This window comes from Pleurodeles waltl, chromosome 3_2 (genome assembly GCF_031143425.1).
Source record: "Pleurodeles waltl isolate 20211129_DDA chromosome 3_2, aPleWal1.hap1.20221129, whole genome shotgun sequence".
Lineage (NCBI taxonomy): Eukaryota > Metazoa > Chordata > Amphibia > Caudata > Salamandridae > Pleurodeles > Pleurodeles waltl.
Genome location: NC_090441.1, coordinates 114,243,389 through 114,269,033, shown reverse-complemented (window position 1 = coordinate 114,269,033; position 25,645 = coordinate 114,243,389).

Genomic DNA, 25,645 nt, shown 5'->3' with positions numbered 1-25,645 from the left:
GTGGGCTGTGGGTTCCCCTAGGCCAGGGCGAGTGTGCTAGTTAGGTCCCATTTTTCAGGCAGGCCCTGTGGCACCCCACCCCACCTGTATACAGTGCCAACTACACCTAGTCAGGCTCCTGTGACATCCATGTGTGCAGATGTCGGCCATAGCCTTGTAGGCCATGTCCCAGGGATTGCATAGTGGACCCCAAGTGCGCGGCGTACGCCAACGGTAGCGGTAATGCATGCACTCAACATGTCTTTCTTCTGTCGTCCCCCCCCATTTTGTGGTCTCCCTGTTCTTGTGTGCATTAGCATCATCAGGCAGAGGAGCAGTGGCACCGGAGCAGGAGGGAGCATGGCCCTGGAGGGCGACACTACGGAGTCTGATTTCACCAGTGGGACGGAGGGCGAGGGGATCTCCACGGCGGGGACAGGAGCTGACACCAGTGATACGAACTCGTCCTCTGATGGGAGCTACCTTGTGGTGGCGGGCCCATCTGTGCCCCCCCCATCTACAGATACAGCCACCACCCCCCCTTCCAGCACCGCCCTCCCAGCAGCCCCTCAGCCTTTTCCCTGTGCCCGCTCACCCAGGAGGGTGGGCATCTCCTTCGCCCCAGGCCCCTCAGGCCCTGCCCCAGTCACCCCTGCTGCCCTCAGTGAGGAGGCCATTGACCTCCTCAGGTCCCTCACTGTTGGGCAGTCTACCATTTTGAATGCCATCCAGGGTGTAGAGAGGCAGTTGCAACAAACCAATGCATTCCTGGAGGGCATTCATTCTGGTCAGGCAGCCCTTCAGCGAGCTTTTCAGACTCTGGCCTCAGCACTGATGGCAGCCATTGTCCCTGTCTCTAGCCTCCCCCCTCCAACTTCCTCCACCCAGACCCACACCCCTGTACCTCAGCCTACCCCAAGCACACCATCAGACCAGCATGCACACACCCCAACACCCAAAGGAAGCTCAGGCAAACATAAGCACCACACATCCCACAGGTACTCACGCAAGCATCACACACATGCAAGCATAGCAACATCCACTGCCTCCACTGTGTACCCCTCCTCCTCGTCTCCCTCCTCCCTCCCAGTCTCATCTCCACTCACACCTGCATGCACTACATCTTCAGCCACTACTTCCATCACCAGCACGCACACCACCACACCTCACTCATGTGCAGTCACCACCCCCACTACCAGTCACACATCCCCTGTGTCCTCTCCCAGTGTGTCTGTGACGCCACCTCCCAAGGTACACAAACGCAGGCACACACCCACCCAACAGCCATCCAGCTCACGACAGCCTCCAGCGCATGCACCTTCACCCAAAGTCACCAAACGTACACCTCCTACAACCACAACCTCTTCCTCCACTCCCAAACCCCCTCCAGCTACCCGTCCCAGTGTTCCCAAGAAACTTTTCCTGTCCACCATTGACCTCTTTCCCTCACCTCCCCCACCCCGTCAGTCTCCTAGGGCCCGACTCTCCAGGTCCCAACCTAGCACCTCAGCCACAACATCGGCGGGACCAGTGGTGCCAGTAATCACAGGATTCTGGAGTGCACCAGGCAGCAGGGCAGCCAGTGTGGCAAGGAGCCACAGCACGGACAGTCCCCCACCTGTCAAGCATCAAAAGTTGGCCAGTGCCCGGTGGGAGAGGGGGAAGACACCAGCCAGCAAAGCTGCTCCCAGAGGTACAGGTGGGAGTGTGGAGTCAGCTGCGACACCTTCCAAGGTGGGGAAGGGGCACAAGAAACCCGGCAAGTCTGGGAAGATCGGCACGGCGGAGAAACCCGCCATCAGTCCCGCTGCCCAGGAGGCGACCGCCATCAGCCCCGCTGCCCAGGAGGTGACCGCCGTCAGCCTCGCTGCCCAGGAGGCGACCGCCATCAGCCCCGCTGCCCATTGCCCAGGAGGCGACCGCCATCAGCCCCGCTGCCCAGGAGGCGACCACCATCAGCACCGCCAGCAGCAGCCCCGCTGGCCCAGACAGGACCACCACCACCAGCACCGCACCGCTGGCCCAGACAGGACTGCCACCACCAGCCCCGCTGGCCCAGGCAGGGTCCGCCAGCACCAGCCCTGCTGGCCCAGACAGGACCGCCAGCACCAGCCCCGCTGGCCCAGACAGGACCGCCAGCACCAGCCCCGCTGGCCCAGACAGGACCGCCAGCACCAGCCCCGCTGGCCAGGAGGCGACCGCCAGCACCAGCCCCGCTAGCCAGGAGGCGACCGCCAGCAGCAGCCCCGCAGGCCCAGACAGGACCGCCAGCAGCTGAGTCGCTGCCAAGGACACCGCCGCCACAAGCACTGCTGCAAAGGACACCGCCGCCACAAGCACCGCTGCAAAGGACACTGCCACCAAAAGCACCGCTGCAAAGTACACCGCCGCCCCAAACACAAACACCGCTGCCAAGGACACTGCCGCCACAAGCACCGCTGCAAAGGACACCGCCGCCACAAGCACTGCTGCCAAGGACACCGCCGCCACAAGCACCACTGCAAAGGACACCGCCGCCACAAGCACCGCTGAACAGGACACCGCCGCCACAAGCACCGCTGAACAGGACACCGCCGCCACAAGCACCGCTGGCCCATGAGCGCCAAGAGCACTGACGCTACTGAATCCGCCACAAGCAGGATCAAGCACTCTGGGCACCAAGCCCCCTCCAGAACCAGTGGAGATTTACATCCACTACCTCAGTCCTTGGCAGGAAGAAGCACTCTGGGCACAAAGCCCCCTCCAGAACCAGTGGAGATTTACATCCACTACCTCAGTCCTTGGCAGGATGAAGCACTCTGGGCACCAAGCCCCCTCCAGAACCAGTGGAGTATCACATTCACTACCTCAGTCCTTGGCAGGATGAAGCACTCTGGGCACAAAGCCCCCTCCAGGACCAGTGGAGATTTACATCCACTAACTCAGTCCTTGGCAGGATGAAGCACTCTGGGCACAAAGCCCCCTCCAGAACCAGTGGAGATTTACATCCACTACCTCAGTCCTTGGCAGGATGAAGCACTCTGGGCACAAAGCCCCCTTCAGAACCAGTGGAGAAAGGCATCCACAACCTCAGTCCTTGGCAGGATGAAGCACTCTGGGACAAAGCCCCCTCCAGAACCAGTGGAGAAAGGCATCCACAACCTCAGTCCTTGGCAGGATGAAGCACTCTGGGCACACAGCCCCCTCCAGATCCAGTGGAGACTGTTATCCACTTCAGAAACTGTGGCTTTGCACTCCCCAGGATTGAACAGTGGGCAACCCACCCACTGTAGAGACTTGAGAGACTGTGGCTTTGCACTCCCCAGGATTGAACAGTGGGCAAACCACCCACTGTAGAGACTTGAGAGACTGTGGCTTTGCACTCCCCATGATTGAACAGTGGGCATGTGGCCCCCTCGTGGATTTGGCGTTGTGCACTCAACCGGCTGAGGTGCCCCCCCTTTCCCTTCCCCCTGAGGTGCCTGTTTTATTTCTATCAGATGCCCCTGCAGTGTTCTCTCCGTCATGTTCGGGTACCTTGTGTGGGCCTAGACCATGCAGTGTGGGCCCAGTGTTCCACGGACTTAAAAGAAGCAATACCTGGACTTCTATTCTTGGTGTATATATTTGTTAATAGTGTATATATATTTTTGTGTACTGGATTTTAATAGATTACAATGGTTACACTCATTTCCTTTTGTCTTTGCATTCTTCCGGGGGGGTTGGGGGTTGTAACTGTAATGTATCATGCTGTATTAGTGTGTGTGTTGTAGTGGGTGAGGGTGGGTGTGGGGGTGTTGCGTATTGCGTGTGTGTGTGTGTGTGTCTGTTTTTTCCCTCCCCTTCCCCTGTGTCATAGGTGCAGTACTCACCGTGGTCTTCGCCGCCGGCATTTGTGCTCCTGTCCTGGTAGAGGAGCAAGAAGATAAAGGCTGGGAAAATGTGAAGCTCTGGTTCCATGGCATCCTGGTTCCTCGTGGGGTGTGTAGAGGTGAGCGTTTTCCTTTCGAAGTCCAGTTTCCCCCGTGTTTTTGTTCACGGTGAATCCGCCCCAGAAAAGGTGGCAGATTGGTAGGTTGTGATACTGTGGGCAGTACATTGTCCTCCGCCTGTCCGTTTGGCGGTGACCGCCGCGCTGTTTGTTTGTACCGCCGTGGCGGTCGGAGTGTTAAAGTGGCTGTCTTTGTTGGCGGTTTCCGGCACAGTTGTAATTCCAATTTTTTTACCGCCGGCCTGTTGGCGGTTTTAGCGCCACTTTAACACTGACCGCCAGGGTTGTAATGACCACCTTTATATCACTTTTCAGTGATATCTTTACATTTTCTTATTGCATCTTTGATCGTTTTTGACCTGCAAATATCCAAATAAATATAATATATTTTTCTAAACACTGTGTGGTGTATTTTTGTGGTGCTATATGGTGTTATTGTATGATTAATTGCACAAATACTTTACACATTGCCTTCTAAGTTAAGCCTGACTGCTCAGTGCCAAGCTACCAGAGGGTGGGCACAGGATAATTTGGATTGTTTGTGACTTACCCTGACTAGAATGAGGGTCCTTGCTTGGACAGGGGGTAACCTGACTGCCAACCAAAGACCCCATTTCTAACAGGTGTTAGATGTGAGATTAAGGTAACCAAATCTCAAAAGTATTCATGTGTAGGGGGAGCATGGCTACAGAAGTACTCTTTTTTGTTTGAATTGCACCCCAAACTTAGAACTTCTTTTTAGTAACAGTACATATTTGTTCTAATTGCATGAATGTTCCATGAACATTCCTGTTTTACTCCCATTTTTGATGGTTTGAGGCCAATTAACAAAGTCATATAAGAGTGTGCAAAAGAGTACTACAGGAGGAGTGGGCCCTGACATTTCTACATTTTAGATGCTGATTTGTATCTAGTAGTAACGCCTATATTATTTTGATGTTTTGACAGATTAAACTTTTATTTTATGGAGTTCTATTAACAGCATGAGAAGATAAACAATGCTGTCTGTGGATATTCCCTTAAGCAAAAACAAGACAACGACTTATCCATAAATATAGATGAAAAAAGCAGATAATTGCAGTACAGAACAATATGTCCTTTGTTGCATTTAGATGATAGATTATGTGGCGAATGCGGCAAACATATTATTATGCAGAAAAGGCAGCAGTCGCAGAATTGGATATTTCTAGTGGCGCTGCTCTAAAAGTACAGAAGTTTAGCCTCCCAAAACAATTGTGCTTGCACAGTTCAAAATGCACCTAATCATAACAAACACTTAAACATAGCCAAAAGATGTTTAAGTGGATGAGACATCTGCTCTAAAGGTCATTAGCAGAGCGTTGACCAATGCCTGCGCATTCCAACTTCCACTGCACATTGCTGAAGACTTTTGACTTACATGCAGTGGGGATGGTAGTAGGTTGAATATATTCTCCTCCTAAGGTCTAACAGACCACCTTGAGTCTTTTAGACGTGCATTTCGGCACATGGGCAAACGTGATACAAGAGATTCTTGCTTTAAGGCTTATCCCCTTGCGAGTTACACAATGTATTCTGGTGTCATGGCCTGCTAGTTACTGCTGGTCTTCATACAAAATCCTCACGCATAAGACAACATCTAAAGGCACATTAAAAAGCATAAGTGAGTAAACTTCAGGCATTGGAAAAGTTTGTAGGGACCCGCCTTATAACACATATTCCACACAAACTTCATGTGGTCTGTGGATGTTCAACATAATTTGGCAGCTTTCAAAAACCTGCAGGCCAAACCTGTGCAGTGTCACTTTCTGCAAGTATTTGCATGTTATCTTTACTTATATCTTCTCTCCTCTTGCTCATAGTATCAGGTCAGTGGCATTGCAGAACGGACACCAAATCAGGAGGATCTGCCTTAGTTGCACCAGGGTTTTTAGCTAAATTCAGTTTGGATTCTTTTAATGTGTTGCTTTGCTTCCCACTTTATTCATGAGACTTTCAAGCAGGGATAGTGCCCAGGATCATGGAACAGCATGGACATGCAGCTCATGAGTTTACCATCTTGCAGCCAATGATGAGCCCACCTGAAGTGCTACCGCACTGTAAATTGTATTTCTAACACAGACTCATAGTCCGTCATAGGGCTCTTAAGGGTGTTTTTAAAACAAGGTACATTTAAAATGACTGATTAGACTCCATGCATATATAATCCATTACCTGACCCTGGTTTAACAAACTAATTGATCACAAATCAGCGATTAAAAATTCAATAAGATGTAGTACTGGGAAATCTTGGAAATGCTAAACTTACCTCATGCATGGACACCGGTTCACCAAAATACCATTGGTGGCAAAAGTGACATCAATGTTTGACTCACAAAGGCATTGCAGAGTTGACCCTGCCTCCTATCCTTAGCCCCTCAAGAACCTATAATGTATTGCTACTGTAATGGAAATTAGAACTACAGAAAGTAAACAAGGCTCTTGTAGCCCTACTATCTTTTCAGGTCCTGCTGCTGCCCTCATCACTATGGAAACCACTGATAGGTAACGCAAGCAGCACTATTCACTACTTTGTATCACTTTGCGCCAAGAGGACATTCCATGAGTGGTACAAAGGCATTTCCATGCTCCCACCCATTGTTTTAATGCAAAGCCCCATCTGCTAACATTCTAGACAAGGATTTGCACTAATGAATAATGCCTTATTGTTGTACGTGTTAAGTAGGAAAAATGGGTTTGTTTCTCCTAAGTTTTCAAACTTTGCATGTCTGCTATAATGTACAGCACACATCCAGTGTTTGAAAATATATAAAGTGTGTCTAATTATGTTTTTTTTTACTGAAAGAGTAAGCTTCCATTACAAAACCTATGCTAGACATTACACACACAATTTTGCGCTGTTGTGCAAAGGTGTTAATGTGTTGCATTAGGCAGCCTTAAAGAGCACAACAACTGGGGAAGAGAGTAGCAGCTCCATATATTTCTAGGTGTGACTCTGCGGCTCTCTTCCCCTAATGCAACGTAGTGAGCTGTGCTACCCTATATAATAACAAATCTCCTCCTATATATAGTGTAAGCAAGAGGATATTCACCAATATCTTCAACAGTTTGTTGAAAATACTCAACAGTTTAGCAACTTTTTATGTATATTGACCAAATAAATGATTTTGATTGATTGAGGTCTGTCAGGACAACAAGCATAACAAGCATCCTTATGGCCCAGGTATTTCCAGTGTTTATTAACACTAGCTACTTGAGGACTCATTAGGAAAGCTACAGTAATGATGTTACTAGTTTCACCCTTTGGTGTTACCATTCCTGGGGCACTGGTAACTCCAGATGTTGGGAACATGAGAATCAAGGTACAAGAGCAACACGGAACGTTGAATTAGAAAATGAAGAAGAACCAGGAGAATCAATAATTTCAGTCCAGGCTCGCCCGAGTAATTTTTCACTTTCCCCTGATATTTCACTCAGAGGCTTCGGATGATTTTAGCGGGAGGATCATTGCGTGAAAGATACCAGAACTGCAGTGTTATCTCACATCTAGTAATTTTCAGTGGGGCTGATAATTCCTAATAATTCGCTCTTAATTTAACGGTGAAACTTGCAGGACTTTAACAAATGAAAAATGCTCGATAAATAGAAATTTTGGTGCAGTAAGCACCAAAATCTAGATGTCATGCCCTATTTTCAGAAAAGAGTCCACTTGGAAATGAAGAAGAACCAGGAAGATTGATCAGTCCAGCTCAGACTCCCCAGTAATGTCACATGTTCTCCGATATTTCACTCCGTTACTTCAGGTGCTTTTAGTAATAGTTTTGGATGAAAGACACTAGATCTGTAGTATTATTTCAGATCTGGTATTTTCCAATTGAACCATTAATGCCGATTTACTCTCCATGATTCTGACAGGTCAAATCTGCAGGAATTTAAGAATTGCAAAATGCCGAATCAGCACTGGCGCAATGATATTTTGATGTAGTAAGTATCCATGTTATGCCCATTTCCAGGAAAAAATCTAAGTAGATAGTAAATATCACAGCTGATAAATTCTAAACAGCTTGCTGTTGTATTTTATTAGTTGCAACAATTGTTGAAGCCGACACCACGCGACTAAATCTAATCAATTGTTCCACCAGTCCAACATTTGTTGTGAGACAGCTTTATATAACTCCTGCAATAGTTCCATCCTATAGTGCATAAGGAGCATTTGAATTAAGATTTGAGATCAATAAAAGTGGTAAATAGTGGTGGAACATAATATTAGGCAAGACAAGTCATGAGTATAATAAAATAGTAACCCACCTATTGTGCAGAGTGCGTGACACAACAATAAAGTAAGTGTGGCTACCTGGGCCTTGCACTCCCAGTAGAACACCATCTGGCCTATGGTGGTGTGGGCATACTCCAGGCAGAACCCACCAACTTAACAAATTGTATTAGGTTTCTAGGGTGGTATCAGTGAAATTGCTAGTATGCACTTATTGACCCCAGTTAGATTAAATGAAAATTTGAAATATGAAATACGAAACACATCTGGAACTCGACCATTTAGATTGCTTGTGCAAACAATGTGACCCTTCATACATTGAGTGCCTGATAGTTCAATATCACAACCGCCAGCACTAGCATAGGGGAGTGAATATTTAAAAAAAGGGTGTACTTCACTATACATTTGAATTAGGCATGCTTTCTACAACGTGATTTAGGGCCAGATGTAGCAAAAAATTGCGAGTCGCAAATGGGCCGATTCGCTATTTGCGACAGTGAAAAATCGGAAATGGGATGCAAAAAAACCATTTCCGACTTGCAAAAAGCGATGGGAGCCGTTTGCGAGTCGCATCAGTTGCGACCCCATTTTGCGACCCGCAAATAGCAAGACGCAATTTGTGAGTCGCAAAGCTTATGCAATTGCAACTCGCAAATTGCGACTAGTCGCAGAAAGCCCAGTTTGCATGTCCCATTTACCACTAACTCAGAGCAGGTGGTAACCATAACCAAAGCATAAAAGGAGACCCAGAAAGCATCTGGGTCACTCAAGATGGCGGAGATATACCTGATAGCAGTGAGGAGGAGAGTCCACGCCGCACAGCAGAGGAGGAGGAGGGGCCACAGACAGGAGAAGATATATAGAACAAGGCAGACTCTTTTTCAGCAAACTGAGGATGAGATATACGATAAATACCGCCTTAGCAGCGCAGCCATACTAGAATTAATTGATTTACTGAAACCACAGCTAGAACACCAGACTCTGCGTGGCTGCGCCATCCCTAGGCATGTGCAAGTGCTATGCTCACTGCACCTCTTGGCCTCAGGGAGCTATCAGGGGGTAATTGCTGTGGCAGGTGGGGTATCCCAAAGTGCAGTGTCAAGGTTCCTCAGGGCCTTCCTAGATGCCTTAGTCACGCACATGTCTCACTTCATATACCTACCAAGGAATGAGGCAGAAATTAACAGCACCAAGCTGGACTTTTACCGCATTGCCAACTTTCCCCATGTCATAGGGTGTGTAGATGGGACACACATTCAAATATGCCCACCTGCAAATCTGGAACATCTGTTCCGCAACAGAAAGTGTACCCACTCACTGAATATTCAGGTTGTTTGTGACGCCCATTATGTCATCACGGACATTGTAGCTAAGTTTCCAGGCAGTACCCATGACTCATGCATGTTTAGGCATAGTGGGATACATCAACGCCTGGAACGTGGGGAATTTGGAGACGGATACCTCCTAGGTAGAGCTACAGACACCTTGCAGACATACACACAGGTCACTGTGCACAACAATCAGGACTTCCTAACAGTGTACTTTTTGTGCCCAACAGGTGACAGTGCATATGCTCTAAGGCCATGGATTATGACTCCGTTTTTAACACCCAGCAATGAATGTGAGAGGCGATACAACAATGCACATAAGAGGACCAGGAACATCATAGAGTGCACCTTCGGACTCCTGAAAGCAAGATTCAGATGCCTCCACCGCAGTGGAGGTGCCCTCCAGTATACCCCCATTACAGCATTCAAAATTGTGGTCGCATGCGCCATCCTTCACAACATAGACACCCGACGTGGGCTACCTCTCACCCCTGCAGACCCAGATCCTGAGGATGAAGAGCAAGAACAACCACATCGCCATCATGGGGATAGGAGTATAGCTAATCAAGGCAGACTGAGACGGGAACACATCGCAAACCAATACTTTGGAAGGTACGTGTCAACTCCAACCATACTCACCTATTGACCAAAAACTCAATTTGTTAAGTGGAAAAAACATAACTATTTTATTAGTGCAGAAATAAACTATTTACAAGTACTGAATGTCCATGGGCATGAAAATGCAAACCAGGCATGTGGCACATTGACGTCATGTGCCACTTCTAATGGTCCAGGGTGATCTCTCTGACCTTCTGCCCCTCCTGCCAGCCTGGCTGGTCCCTGGTGCTTCTGTGGTGCTCTGCCTGCTACTCCTGAGCACCCTGCTGTCAGTGGCAGAGACACTGCTCACTGTCGAGCCCTCCTCACTGTCCTGGGGTGCTTCCCCTGTGCCCCTAGACATATTCCGTGCCTCCATCAAGTCAATGATGTGGGTGAGACGTCCCAGGCCCCTAGCCACATCCCCAGCGAAATGGCCCATTTCAACCTGCAGCCCAACTGTCCTCCTCGACAGGCCTGTGGTGTTCATGGCGAGCCTGCCGATGGATGTGGCCATCCTGTCCAGTCTGTGCAGGAGCTGACGGTCCCTGCGCCGCCCACCCTCGGCCTGGGCCAGTAGTCCTCCCGCCAGTTCCCTCATGGCAAGGGCAAGGTCCCGAGTGTTCGTGCAGATCATGTCCATCCTGGAGTTCAGTTGCTGCTTGATGGCCTGGTTATTGCACACGAAGCGGTGCAGCACACCACTAATCCTCCCTAAAATTCGATTTTGTAGGCGCTGACCATGCAGCAGCTGTGCCTCACTGGTGCTGGGAGGTAGTTGGCCGGATGCAGACTGCAGCCCTGATGTCCTGGACCTGCGACGCCTGCGCAGCGGTGGCTGCCCTGTGATTTCCCCTGTCTCATCCCTGCCTGTTGCTGGGGCAGCCTCTCGGGATACTGTTGCAGCAGGTGTGGCTACTGCAGGGATGCTGTTGGCCGTGCAGGTGGGAGTGCTGGCGGGTCCTGAGGTGTCCTCATGGGGCTGGCTGATTGGAGTAGTGGTGGTGTCTTGTTGGAGACCTGTGGGACATGGGGAACAGACTGTCAGTGTCTACTATCTGTTGCACACTTCCTAATAAACATTTGCCTATGAACTGCCTACTTGACTACATTTCCCATAATGCATCATTCTGGCGTTTGCTACCCTGAAATGGAGCTATCTTGGTTGTGCATGCCCCTGTGTACATGGTGGGTGGGGGTATGGTATTGATAGGGGTACAGGCATGTCACATGCTACTCACCGGTTGATGTGCTGGGCTCTGAGGTGTCCAGGTCCCCAAATCCGGAAACTGCCTCCTGCTCCAAGGTTTCCTCCACCCTTTCTTCCAGGGGTGTGGGTGGTGGCACAGACGATGGTCCCCCTCCTGTGCCTCTCATCTCCCGGAGCCTTTCAGCCACCCTCTCCTTGGTCCGGGAGCGGAGGTCATACCACCTTTTCTTGATGTCATCTATGCTCCTGTGGCTCACCCCCAGGGAATTTATTTTGTCCTGGATGTCCTGCCACAGCTGTTTCTTGGTGGCTTCAGGAACATTGAGGGCTGATTTTCCAAACAATTCGTCATAGTGCTGACAGCATTCATCTGTCAGCACCTCCAGCTCCCTCTCAGAGAACTTCAGCTTCCTCTTCCTTGGAGTTCCTTCCATGGCAGCTGCTGTTTGTCCTGTGTGTAGTTCAGCAGTTATAAAAGGGTGTGGTCCTCCCTCCTTCCAGGTGTATTTGTTAACTTCCTGACTGTGATGTCATCATCATGTGCCAGGAAGTGTTTCCAGAGTGTTCTGGAGTGGTTTCTGGAGTGTTCTGCTGCACCTGTAATCAATTAACAAGCTAATCGCAATTTGCGACATCCACTCGCTAATTGCGAGTTCGTTTTTTGCACACTCGCAAAAAAAGCGACCTCGCAATCGGCGGACTCGCACACTGCGTTGCGAGTCCGGGTGCGGGTCGCAATTTCAGCACTGTTTTTTTGCCTGCATTCCGATTTGCGACTCGCATTTTGCGAGTCGCACCAACTCGCAAATTCCGAGTCGCAAATTTTTTGTTTGCTACATCTGGCCCTAAATTTTCTAAGCTATAATAAATGCCGTTTATTGTGTTAGTGAAGATACTTTTTAATGTAAACTTGGGTTATGTATGGGTCCAGAAAAAGGATTCCATTTGGGCGTGAGCTTGTTAAATTACTAATCGATTGCTCAATTTCAGTCTTATCTTGTTTTTCGAGTTTTAGGAGTTCTGAACTGTTTGATGTAGATTATAAATATCTTCATTTTAATTTAAGCTTGTGCAACATTGATGAGTTATTTTAAAGCCACACATTGGCTACAATCATACACAGTACATAAGTTTTGGTTGAAAGTGTCATTTTATCCCTTGTCTACATCAACTACAATTTACAGAAGAATCAGAAAATTGAACAAAATAAAAAAGAAATTATCTAAATATTCAGAAACGTGGAGCTAAGAAGGAACGCCATGAGAGGATTGCTTATGAATGATATGTGGTTTTCTTAGTGAGACTAGACAGATCCATCGGAATGGCATTTGGATGTTGTGTTATCAAACTAGTGGTCTCAGCCAACGATCAGCATGCTGTGGCCAAACTCACCTTAAAAAAGCAGTCATCATAGTATTCCACTAACTGGTGCCTAACAGTGATTGTGCCAATAAACAGGGTACAAATCCATCACTGGAACATGTTTTTGTGCAGGAAGTGCCCTTGACTTGGGAATGTGCCTGCTTGGCTTCATTCTGTACCTATCTACCTTTCACAGGACTATAAAAGTACATACAAATACAAAAATTCTTGAAGTGGTTCCCTGTGGTTATGGCACAATAAGGGGCATATTTATACACTGTTTGTGCCGAATGTGCGTCAAAAGTTTTGACGCACACTCGGCGCAAACCCTGCCCCATATTTTTACTTTGACGCCCGACCCCGTGGGCATCAAAATTCCACCATGTGCGTCATTTTTTGGAAGGGGGAACCTGCCTTGCGTTAATTATATGCAAGGTAGGCGTTCCCTTCCAAAAAATGCCTTTAAGGCCTGTGCCCCTTATTTATACTCTGGCGTCATTTTGACGCACAGGAGGGGGTGGGCCTTAAAAAACGGCGCACAGCCTGATGTGCGCCGTTTTTTAACGCCTGGTCAGGGCTGGCGTTAAGGGAGCTGTGGGCTCGGAAGGAGCCCAGAGGTGCCCTCCCCTGCCCCCAGGGACACCCCTGCCACCCTTGCCCACCCCAGGAGGACACCCAAGGATGGAGGGACCCATCCCAGGGAAGGAAAGGTAAGTTCAGGTAAGTATTTTTTTAGTTTTTTTTTGTGGCATAGGGGGGGGCCTGATTTTGGCCCTCCTACATGCCACTATGCCCAATGTCCATGCCCAGGGGACATAGGTCCCCTGGGCATGGACATTGGGCAAGGGGGCATGACTCCTGTCTTTGCTAAGACAGGAGTCATGTCAATGGAGGTTGGGCGTCAAAAAAAATGGCGCAAATCCCGTTTGAGGCCTGAATTTTGCCTCAGACCTGACTTGCACCATTTTTGACGCACAACCCCCATTTTCCCATACGCCGGCGCTGCCTGGTGTGAGTCATTTTTTTGGACGCACACCAGTCCGCAGCGCCGGCTAACGTCATTCCATAAATAAGGCGCCCGCATGGCGCGTTGGAATGGCGTTAGCCGGCGGTAAAATTTTTGACGCACAACTGCGTTGGCGCAGTTGTGCGCCAAAAAGTAAAAATATGGCCCTTAGGGCCTGATTTATACTTTTTTTAACGCCACATTTGCGTTATTTTTTTTATGCAAAAGCAGCGCAAACGTACAAAATATAATTGAATTTTGTAAGTTTGCGCCACTTTTGCGTCAAAAAATTCTGCAAATGCAGCACTAAAAAAAGCATAAATCACGCCCTAACTGAACTGCTTAAATTGAATAGGGATATGAGAAATGGCATACTCGTTAACTTTTCCAAATTTCATGACATTTTGAGAAAAAACTTGGAAAAAGCCATGAAATGTTATAACATTTGAAAAGGGATTCTTAAAACATTGCTAAAAAAATTATCTTGTATAAAAGTGTTTGGTGCGAAAATGCTTCCAAGTTTAGTGTCTGCTGTTTCTTTAATAGGATTATAAATGAAACAAGGTACACACGTTTCAGTTATTTTGCCAAAAAAGGCATGTCAATTGTCTTTTCATAGGAACTTTTTTACATGTGAGAGCGCTTAGCCAGAAGTATATTAGAACGTTGTTCAATTCTGCTGAGTTGTAATTTCGGGCGACCCCAATGCATGCATACATTTAGTATTGTTCATTAACATGTCAATGCTTTGTTATTGGACAAAGTCACTGTACCTACCAGATTTAGAATCATATGTAATTTATACAATGTTCTTGACGTTAACCGTAAATATTTTATTGTTCTTATTTCTCACGTGCATCAATGAAGCAATACTGCTGGTGGGCGCTGGCAGAGCATTGCCAGCACATTTGAAATGGAACATGTCAGCAGCATAGAACTATGTCAGAACTAAAGAATTTCCGGCCCATCTCGTTGCTACCCTATCCGGCCAAAGCACTACAGAAAGCAACCAATACTATTCTAAGGAATTTCATTGAGGCCAACAACTCCCTGCACAGCTCCCAGTCCAGCTTCTGCAGCAATCACAGCACGGAGACAGCACTCATGGCAGCCACCAGCGACATCTGATTACTCCTAGACCGCGGCCACAACGCAGCACTCATACTCCTCGAACTCTCAGCAGCTTTCGACACGGTCTCCCACAGCACTCTGTGCACCAGACTCCACAACATAGGAATCTGTGGAAGAGCCCTGGAATAGATCCACTCCTTCCTCTCCGGGAGTACGCAGAGCGTCAGACTCCCACCCTTCACCTCCAGACCCACAGGTGCCAACTGCGGAGTCCCCCAAGGATTCTCACTGAGTCCCACACTGTTCTACGTATACATGGCACCTCTTGCTGCCATCATCAGAAGCCATGGTAAGAACCTTGTATCAAATGCCGATGACACACAACTCATCATTTCCCTCACTGAAGACCCGGGCACGGCCAAAAGGAACTTTCATGCAGGAATGGAAGCCGTCGCCACCTGGATGAGAGAAAGCTGCCTCAAGCTCAACTCCGACAAAACGGGGCTCATTATCTTCGGGAACGCCATCTCAGCTTGGGACGACTCCTGGTGGCCCAAATCACTCAGCACCCCCCCTGGACCAACCAAGCACACCTGCAACTTAGGAATCATCCTCGACTCCTCCCTATCCATGACCAGCCAGGTAAACTCTGTCACCTCCTCCTGCTGGCACACACTCTGCAAATTCCGGAAGATCTTCAGATGGATCCCGCCTTGAGCAAGGTATGTTAGTACCTCAAATAGGACCATCAAAAACCTTCAACTCATCCAAAAGGCCGCCACCAGACTAATTCTGGACCTCCCTCACTGAGAACACATCTCCCAACACTTGAGGACCCTCCACTGGCTACCAGTCGAGAAGCAAATCACCTTCAAGCTTCTCACCCAAGTGTACAAGGACATACACAACACAGGACCAGCCTACCTGAACCACCGTGTCTCCTTCCACACCCTGCCAGATTCTTCTGCTCTGCCCAGATGGCCCTGGCCACCGTCCCTCACACCCTCAAAACCACAGCCGGAGGATGATCTTTCACCTACACTGCAGCAAAGAGCTGGAATAACCTCTCCCTGCACCTCAGACAAAGCCCGTCGCTCACCATCTTCATTCCAAAACTGTATTCGTCCTAATCACCAGAATGGTGGATCGGGGCAACCTGTGGGAGAAAGCAGCAGCAGAGGTATTTGAGAAAAATAATGGACAACAAGATATGAGGCAAATGAAGAATCCAGGTTCAAGTACAGCAACAAATATGGAGAACTAGTAAAAGCACGTATTTCAGTGCTCAATAAAGGGTGGGAGAGGACATCACTAACTAAATACATGGAATGTGGCTGAGTACAATGGGAGTCTATGTATTTTGATATTACCAACATTTGGGGACATGGACCCTGATTTATCACAAGAGTGGAGATCACATACTGCCGAATGTTCATCAAAACTTATGGGAACATAAACTACACACACAAGACATGTCATGGAAGAACAAACTCAAATAATTGATGAAAGAGTTGGAATTGGCACCCAGTCAGGAGGAAGTAAAGACGATGTTAATGAATATGGAAGAACGTATATTGAAACAGGAAGAAGGAACTAGAGCATGAAAGGTGCATAAATTCAATTGAGATAAACTTGATTATGAATATGGCAGAATTTACACATTTGCCTGAAAATGTGATACCTTGAGAGCCAAAGAGAAGTTGAATACCATGGGCAGATCAAATGCCACCCCCATCAACACCAATGTGAGTTCACACCCATGATCGTCAGATGATGAAGCGCCACAACACAAGTTGAATTTTCAAGGGGAGATGAATTTAAAGCAAATGGGCACCCCACAATCAACCAGAGGGTGAGGTCACGGGGGCATAAGACGATGAGGGGAAATAGGAAAAGTAAAAGGTGTCAAGGAGTAGATGGCTATCCTTCATTGCCTGTAGATCCCCCGGTAAACACAAGGGTCGTAACAAATTCTAAGACAACACTGTCTGACAATCAAAAAAGAATTCTAAATCTTGGTCTTAGCTTCTGTCCAACTACAGATTGGGACTATACAAAAATTCGAATTGAAACATACAGATTTGTATGAAAACTCCACCTGTATAAATACTATGCTATGAAACGCCCACAAGTCAGGGAAATGCAAGGATCAAAAGACATTAAACATTCCTGGTTTACAATCAGAGACATCCCGGAATTAATGGCCATCAAAGATTCAGTGGATGAAACAATGCAAGATGTCCCCTCCAGAATTAAAAGTGAGGACACTGGTATGGAGAGATTAGGATATATGGGCTTTGTCATGGACCATTCCAATGCAAGTAATTGAAAGCCATCTAGTAGGTTCAATCCCTAATTACCAAGTGGTAATTTAGTTGACATTTTCCACGAGTTAGTGGTTGGAGACATTAATAAACTACAAACAAAGACAAAAATCAAATAACGAGGCAACTTCACCCTAAATGATTGAAGGGAAATTAATGCTCTTAAGAATAATGACTCCATCATTATAAAGCCCTCAGATAAGGGTTGGAACATCATCATTATAAATACCGGTCTATAGATCAAGGAAGCTCAGAAGCAACTACATAACAGTGATCACTATGAGAGACTCAGAGGAAATCCTATTAATGTCCATCAAGTAAGTTACCATGAGATGATGAAAGATTGGTTAAATCGTGGGTTAATTGAATATGAAGAATATGCTAATTTGAAAGTAGACTTCCTAAGGATTCCTTACATTTATTTCTTACCGAAGATCCACAAAAACAAATGTCATTCTCCTGGAAGGCCTATCGTCAGTATGATAGGCTCCCTTTTAGAAAACACATCCATATATTTAAATATTTTCTTGTGACCCTATGTCACAGAACTTCCATTGTATCTATGTGACACCACAGAGTTCTATCCATGATCAACAACATCCCTTGGAAAAGTACCTACCTTTTAGTGACTATGGATGATACATCTCTATATACATCTATCAAACACCAATTTGGCATGGAAGCATGTAATTATTTTTTAAGAGCATGCTCCATGGAGTTTGCACAGCACACTAAAATGTTAATGACTATGTTATCATTTTGCCTTACGCACAACATTTTTTTGTTTAATAATCAAATCAAATAAAATCATTAACATTTATAAAGCGCTCTACTCACCCGTGCGGGTCTCAAGGCGCTAGGGGGGAAAAAAGGGGGGGTTATCGCTGCTCGAACAGCCAAGTCTTTAGGAGTCTCCGGAAAGCGTAGTGGTCCTGGGTGGTCCTGAGGCTGGTGGGGAGGGAGTTCCAGGTCTTGGCCGCCAGGAAGGAGAAAGATCTCCCACCCGCCGTGGAGCGGCGGGTGCGAGGGACGGCAGCAAGTGCGAGGCCAGCGGAGCGGAGGGGGCGGGTGGGGACGTAGAAGCTGAGGCGTCTGTTGAGGTATTCCGGTCCCTTGTTGTGGAGGGCTTTGTGTGCGTGGGTGAGAAGACGGAAGGTGATCCTTTTGCTGACTGGGAGCCAATGCAGGTGTCTCAGGTGTGCGGAGATGTGGCTGTTGCGGGGTACGTCGAGGATGAGGCCGGCCGAGGCGTTTTGGATGCGTTGCAGGCGGTTTTGGAGTTTGGCGGTGGTCCCGGCGTAGAGGGTGTTGCCGTAGTCCAGGCGACTCGTGACAAGGGCGTGGGTCACGGTTTTTCTGGTGTCGGCGGGGATCCAGCGGAAGATCTTGCGGAGCATGCGGAGAGTGAGGAAGCAGGCGGAGGACACGGCGTTGACTTGCTTGGTCATGGTGAGAAGAGGGTCCAAGATGAAGCCGAGGTTGCGGGCGTGGTCTGCGGGGGTCGGTGCGGTGCCGAGGGCCGTGGGCCACCAGGAGTCGTCCCAGGCGGACGGGGTGTTGCCGAGGATGAGGACTTCCGTTTTTTCAGAGTTCAGCTTTAGGCGGCTGAGCCTCATCCAATCTGCGACGTCCTTCATACCCTCTTGTAGGTTGGTCTTGGCGCTGGCGGGGTCCTTGGTGAGGGAGAGTACAAGTTGGGTGTCGTCGGCGTAGGAGGTGATGATGATGTCGTGCTTGCGTACGATGTCGGCGAGGGGGCTCATGTAGACATTGAAGAGTGTCGGGCTGAGCGATGAGCCTTGAGGTACGCCGCAGATGATCTTGGTGGGTTCTGAGCGAAACGGAGGGAGGTAAACTCTTTGGGAGCGGTTAGCGAGGAAGGAGGCGATCCAGTCCAGGGCCTGGCCTTGGATCCCGGTGGAGCGTAGGCGGGTGATTAGGGTGCGGTGACAGACGGTGTCAAAGGCAGCCGAGAGGTCGAGGAGAATGAGGGCGACTGTTTCACCGTTGTCCATCAGGGTTCTGATGTCGTCTGAAACTGACACTGAAACTGAATACTACCTCCAAAAACGAGGTACAATGATGGGGGCTTAATTAGCGCCAACTTACGCCAATCTTTATATGGGATGTGGGAAAAGGAGCTAGCATGGTCAGACAAACTGAGTGTATATGTTGGAAAGTTGATTATTGATAAGGGAAGTTAAGTACCTACACTTAGAAATAGGCCACTAACCTCCACTTAGGTACGGTTAGTTCTCAATAAATTAAACCCAGCTCAACCTTTGGTAGCTTGGCAACGAACGATAAGGCTTAACTTGGGATACAAGAGTGTACAGCATTCAAAAATCACAAAACAGTAATTAAATAAAACACAAAACACAATAAAAAGCCAACACCAATTCATAAAATTAGAGTATATTTTTATCTTTAAAATGACACCAAAATGATTAAAGTTGGATAAGGGGAATCGGAGATATCAATTTTGAAAGAATTAATGTTTTCTAGCGCATAGAAACTAAATGCTCTAATGTGATCATCTGATCGCACTAGACCGGGGCAAAGTCAAAGTTTGAGGGTGAACACGATGAAGTCCTGCTCAGCTACAGTAAGCAGGAGGCCTCGGTCAAAAGTTTATCTTCAGACTTAGGGGTCGATTACGACTTTGGTGGATGGAAAAGGCCGTCCGCCGAAGTTCTGATGGTCAGGTTGTCGCCAGTGCGGCTGCCTTCCCACGGGCCCCATTAAGAGTTTCCCGTTGGGTCAGCGGGCGGAAACAGCCAGCGGGAAACAGCCTACAACACTGACGTCGGCTCATAATAGAGCAGGTGGCAATGCTGTAGTGCGTAGGGTGCACCAGCACCAGTCGTGATGTTCACTGTCTGCAAACAGTGAACTTTGTGACGGAGCCTCCCTGGGGCATCCTGCACCCCGTCTCTGGCAGCAGTTACATGGCTGTGCTACCGCCATACATTCATCGGCAGAGAAGGGACTTGTAATCCCCAGGGCAGCGCTGCATGCAGCACTGCCCTGGCGGATTAGGACCGCCAGCACCGCCAGTCCCTCCTATGGAGGAAAACTAGTGGTGCAGGCGGTCTGACTGTGGTGCTATCGCCACGGTCGTAATGTGGCTGTTGGACCGCCACATTGACGGCGGTCCGACCACCACCGCAAACCTGGCATTTTCAAGACCGCCAGGGTCGCATTGAGGCCCATAGCCTTTTTCTTGAAGATTTTCTTCAGCATGATGAATTCACCAATCTGATCCGACCACCCTGGAGCCCTCTTCGGATATGCTTCGCAGGAGACCTCGGTGAAGAATTCTACCTTCGGACTTAAATGATGTTTCAGGACGGAAATCTTTGTCCAGGTCAAACCTGAATCTTTATCTGACGTCCCTGGAGCCCTCCCTGGATACGCTGCACGGAAATTCCCAGACAACTTTTTAAGTGCGGACTTTGTCACTTTTTTGGAGCTTTTTCCTTCAGACGGGTTCGACCCTCCACAGAAAGACAATTTCGATGTGAGGTCATCGGATCACCTTTCCAGGAGCTGCCAGTGAAATCCTGGAAGTCTGGGGCTCTGGAGCTTTTCGGCAGGATGAACCTGCAAGTCAGGCCAGATCCTGGTTGAGGTAAGTTGGCTTTACTCACCACGGCGGGTTGGTCCCTTCACAGAGCTTTTTTCCAAAAGTTCTCCAAACTTCTGAATCTTCTTACAGAAGGTCTTAGAAGGTCCTTTAGGAGTCCACAACTCACCCCAAGGGTCCAGAATGTCTGAGTTTCTCCTTGAGGGTTAGGATGCCAACTCCAAGAATGCATCTAGTTCAAATCCAAAAATGACCACTAGCCACTGGTTAGCTGGTCAGTTTCTTCAGGTTTTGATGCAGGGGACTCTGGTTAGCTATTTTTCACCTGTAGCAAGCAGGGAGTCCATCCTTGAACTAGTTCAAGACAGGAAAAGTCCTTTTTGCGGTGAAGCCCAAGTGTGCAGCTGGTGCAGTCCTTCAGAGTGCAGTGTCCATGTGGAGGTCAGGGGTTTAGCAGGGCAGTCCTTCTTCTTCTGATGTTGTTCCTTGTTGGGATCGGAGGTGTGGGTGCAGCTCTGCCAAATTTATCCTTGCTCCTGGGGTGAAAAGCAGGGTCAGCAACTGTCCAATTACAGGCAGACCACTACCCTCTTGGATCACCACTTCCTGGGAAGTGTGGCAACAATCAATTCCAGGGAGCAACATTCCTTAAAAATCCAAAATGGCAGAAACTGAATTTTGAAGGTTAGGTCTGGCTGAGCCCACCCACTGGTGTGGCTAAAACGCCTTAACACACCCCTCTAGTGCCCTCTCCTAAGCTAAACAAGAGGGTACTTGGTTGTCTGGGTTTGCAGGAAATGGGGGAGCTCCTGAGGTGCTCAAATGTCCTTCCCTCCTTTGAAGACCAGTTTGGCTGCTCTCCCCCCATCCTGTTTCACCATCTGTTGAGGCAGATTTCCTACACCAGGCACTTCCTTTATGTTCAGCCCAGGCCACTTCACACCTCATCAAGAAGCCTGGCCAGAGGTTGGCCAATCAGAGAATGGCACTACAGAGCTGAAATTGGTAACTTTTATGAAGAGTTCTAAAACTCTTTCCCTGAACTAGTTATGTACAATCTAACAATGGCAAGCTGTTGCATATATCATAACAATCAGTTTGATATCAAACTTGCCATATCTAGCTCCTTTGGAGACTTTCTTAATTAAAATAAAGTCTCCCAATTTTAGCCTATGGAGCCGATTCACTACAATGGGGGAACAAATTTGGCTAGTTTTCCTCATCAGGACCTTAAATCAGGACTTATAAAACATATTTTATAAGGTCCCTGCTTATAGTTACACTGCACCCAACCCTGGGGGCACCAAGGGCACATCTTAGGGGTGACTTATATGTAATAATAAGGTAGTTTAAGACCTTAGAAGTACTTTTAATTCCAAAGTCGAATTTGCATATAACTTTAGTTTAAAAGCTGCCAGCACGGCAGGCCTGCCTTTAAAATTACACTGGGCACCTCAGCAGTGCACTTATGGGTGCACCACCTATGCTGGGTTCCCTAAACCTACATGCCCTACATATACTAGGGACTTATAGGTAGGTTGACAAAGCCAAATATAATTAGTCTAATTTGCATACTCATTTTACGCAGAGCACAGGCACTGGGACTGGTTAGCTGTACCCTGGACACCCTCAGAGACAGGAAAACACCAGCAAAAAGTGAAAAATGGGGGCAAAAAGTTAGGGGGCCTCTACAATCAGCCCAGTTTTCTCACAGTATACATGGAGAAAGGGGTGCTGTGGGTGGGCTTTATTGATGACTTGTTTCTTATATTTGATAGACCAGAGAGTTTACTACAAGAATATATTAATACATTGAAAAAGAACAGCTTGAACATTCATCTTGTAGCTGCCTGGAGTAACATCAGAATTGTGTTCTTAGATGTTCTGCTTTAAGTGAAAAATTTGAAACTGGAAACATGTATTTTCTGTAAACCAACCTGCAATTCTATTCTGCATGGTAACAGTGGACATTGAGGGCTCTTAAATGGAGCATCCCCTGTAGCCAATTTCTGCAAGCTCGTAGGATCTGTTCAAGTGATTTGGCATTTGAAAAGAAAATATCTGTAATGACAGAGAGATTTTCCAAAAGAATCAAACATGACCTCCCTTGGGAACAGGAAAGTGTTGAATCTTCCTAACTTAGATCCTTTCTGGAATTTAATAAAGAACATTAAGGACTCCGCACAATTTTTACTCACAATTGGCCTATTTTGCAACAGGACAAACATATTAGGACAAGGATAGGCACGCACCCACAGATTACATTCCGAAAGTCGAGCTCATTGGGAGATATGTTAACCAGAAATTTCCTTATGGAAAAGGGCAAAACAACGTCTGGGTTTTTGATATGCACTGAATATGCTTTGAGACATTTGAGGGGAGATCGTGTTTAATCACAGAAAGGATCACTTGTGAAACTGAATTTGTAGTGTCTGTCATTCAGTGTGGTTGTCACAAAAAATATGTTGGGAGTGCCATTCATAAACTCAAGATTCAATTCTTGAAACATCTGAGAGCCATCAAAAATCAAGATAGATTATACCCAAGGCTAAACACTTTGAGATATTCATGGAGGAGATTTCAAGAGTTTGACATTTTATGGTATCAAACATGTCAAAACAGACTCTAGGAAGGGGAATAGAGCATTAGAATGAAGGAAAATGGAGTCTAGGATGATTTTGTCATTGATAACCAAGAACAGAGGGGCGTCATTTAGATGCAGAACTACACATGCATATATAGGAGACATAATGGGACTCCATGAATATTGGCCCAGGGTGCAACAACCAGATATGGAGCCCTCCATTTGGAGGTCTCCTGATTCAGCCATAATTAGTTCCACTTTTGGACAATTTTGGATAAGTGTCTTCTTTGTGCTTGACTAATTATAATATCTGTTCCTGGCAATGAGAACTGTAATGTGTATGTGGAGACGGGGTAGAGGTCATTGGCATACTGAAGCATTTGTACCCTGCACCATTAATGTGTTGATTTATTTGCACTTTGAAGGTAGTACTATGTAAGAAGTTGTCCTTGGGCACTATTACCCCCTCTATTATAGCCAACAGCCCGATATTTAGAAATTCCTTGGTATCAGATATGAGCCACCCAGAGACAATAATAGTGTGCACATTATTTCATCTTCTGCTTTGGGATGTATATTGCACAAGACTTGGCACTTTAAATACCATGTTATGTGCCACTTAGAGACATTGACAATGTGCATAGTATTGCAGTTTGTGCAGCATGTGCCATTTTAACATCTGGTATCGCATAGGTGCCCTCTAGAGATATCGATTAGGTGCATAGTATTTTACTTTGCATAGCATGTGTTCTCTCAGTATCTAATTAATATAGTACATATGCTGGCTGAAAGATATTAACAAATTGTACAGCAATGGAATTTTACACAGCATGTCACTTTGAAATTTATCAATGTGGTATTCCTATTTACTGTATAACATATGCCATATGGCGCGCACCTTAATATCCAGTACTGCAGTTATGTGCCTCTTAGAGACATTGACAATGTGCATAGTGTGGAAGTTTGCACAGTATGCGTCACTTTAATACCTGGTATTTCAGAGGTGCCATCTAGAGACACTGATTTGTTGCATAATATTTTTCTTTGTATAGCATGTGTTCTCCCAACATCTAATATAGGACATGCACCAGCTGAAGGATATTAACAAACTGAAGAGCAATGGAATGTTGCACAGCACATGCTACTTTAAAATGTATTAATATGGTATTCGTATTTATTGTATACCACATGCCAGATAGCGCGCACCTTAATATCAAGTAATGGAGTTTGTACAGCATGTGTCATTTAAATATCTGGTCCCAGGTGGGTGTCACCTAGAGATATTTAATAGTTGCACAGTACTTTACTTTGCATAGTGTTAGAAATGGGGTCTTTGGTTGGCAGTCAGGTTACCCCTGTCCAAGCAAGGACCCTCACTCTAGTCAGGGTAAGTCACACACAATCCAAAGTATCCTGTGCCCACCCTCTGGTAGCTTGGCACTGAGCAGTCAGGCTTAACTTAGAAGGCAATGTGCAAAGTATTTGTGCAATAAATCATACACTAACACTATATAACACCACAAAAAATACACCACACAGTGTTTAGAAAACTATATAATATTTATCTGAATAAATGCAGGTCAAAACGATTAAAGTCGAAATAAGCAAATGTAGGGATATTACTGAAAGTGATATCAAGTGTCTTTAGAGTTCAAAGATTACTGTAAAAGCAATAAAAAGTGTCTTAAGTTCTCCTAGAAACAACAAGTGTCTCTTGCAGGGCAAAGTACCTGGTTTGCGTTGACAAATCCTCGCAAGGGACCGTAGAGGAGGAGATGCGTGGAAAACGGTGAGTGTGCTTCGGTTTCGCCCCTTCGCACACGGACTTGCATTGTTATTTTCCACGGGGGGGAAGTCGTTTTCTGGCACGCGGACTTGGATCCTCTTCGGGTTGCACGGTTTTCAGATGCCCCGGGGACGATGCGTGGAATCCTGGACTTGCAAGCGAAGTCACAGCGGCTGTGTCGATTCCGGTAGGCGATGCGTGGAATTTTCTTCCGCACGGCAGGCGCTGCATCGATTCTGTCGGGCGGCATCGTTCTGAGTCGGCTTGCGTCGATCCAGTAGGGCTGTGCGTTGAAGTTCCGGTCGCGTCGCTGGCGCTGCGTCGATCTTCTGTTGCGAAGTCATGCTGTGCCGTAACGGACTCGGTGTGCAGTGAAATTTTCAATGCGAGCAGGCTGTGCCTCATTCTTGGCAGGCGGTGCATCGAATTTTCGCCGCACAGGGATTTCAGCTGCAGGAGAGAAGTCTTTTTGGTCCTGAGACTTCAGGGAACAGGAGGCAAGCTCTATCCAAGCCCTTGGAGAGCACTTCTTCACCACAGGCAGGGAACAGCAAGACAGCAGGGCAACGGCAACGCAGCAGTCCTCTTAA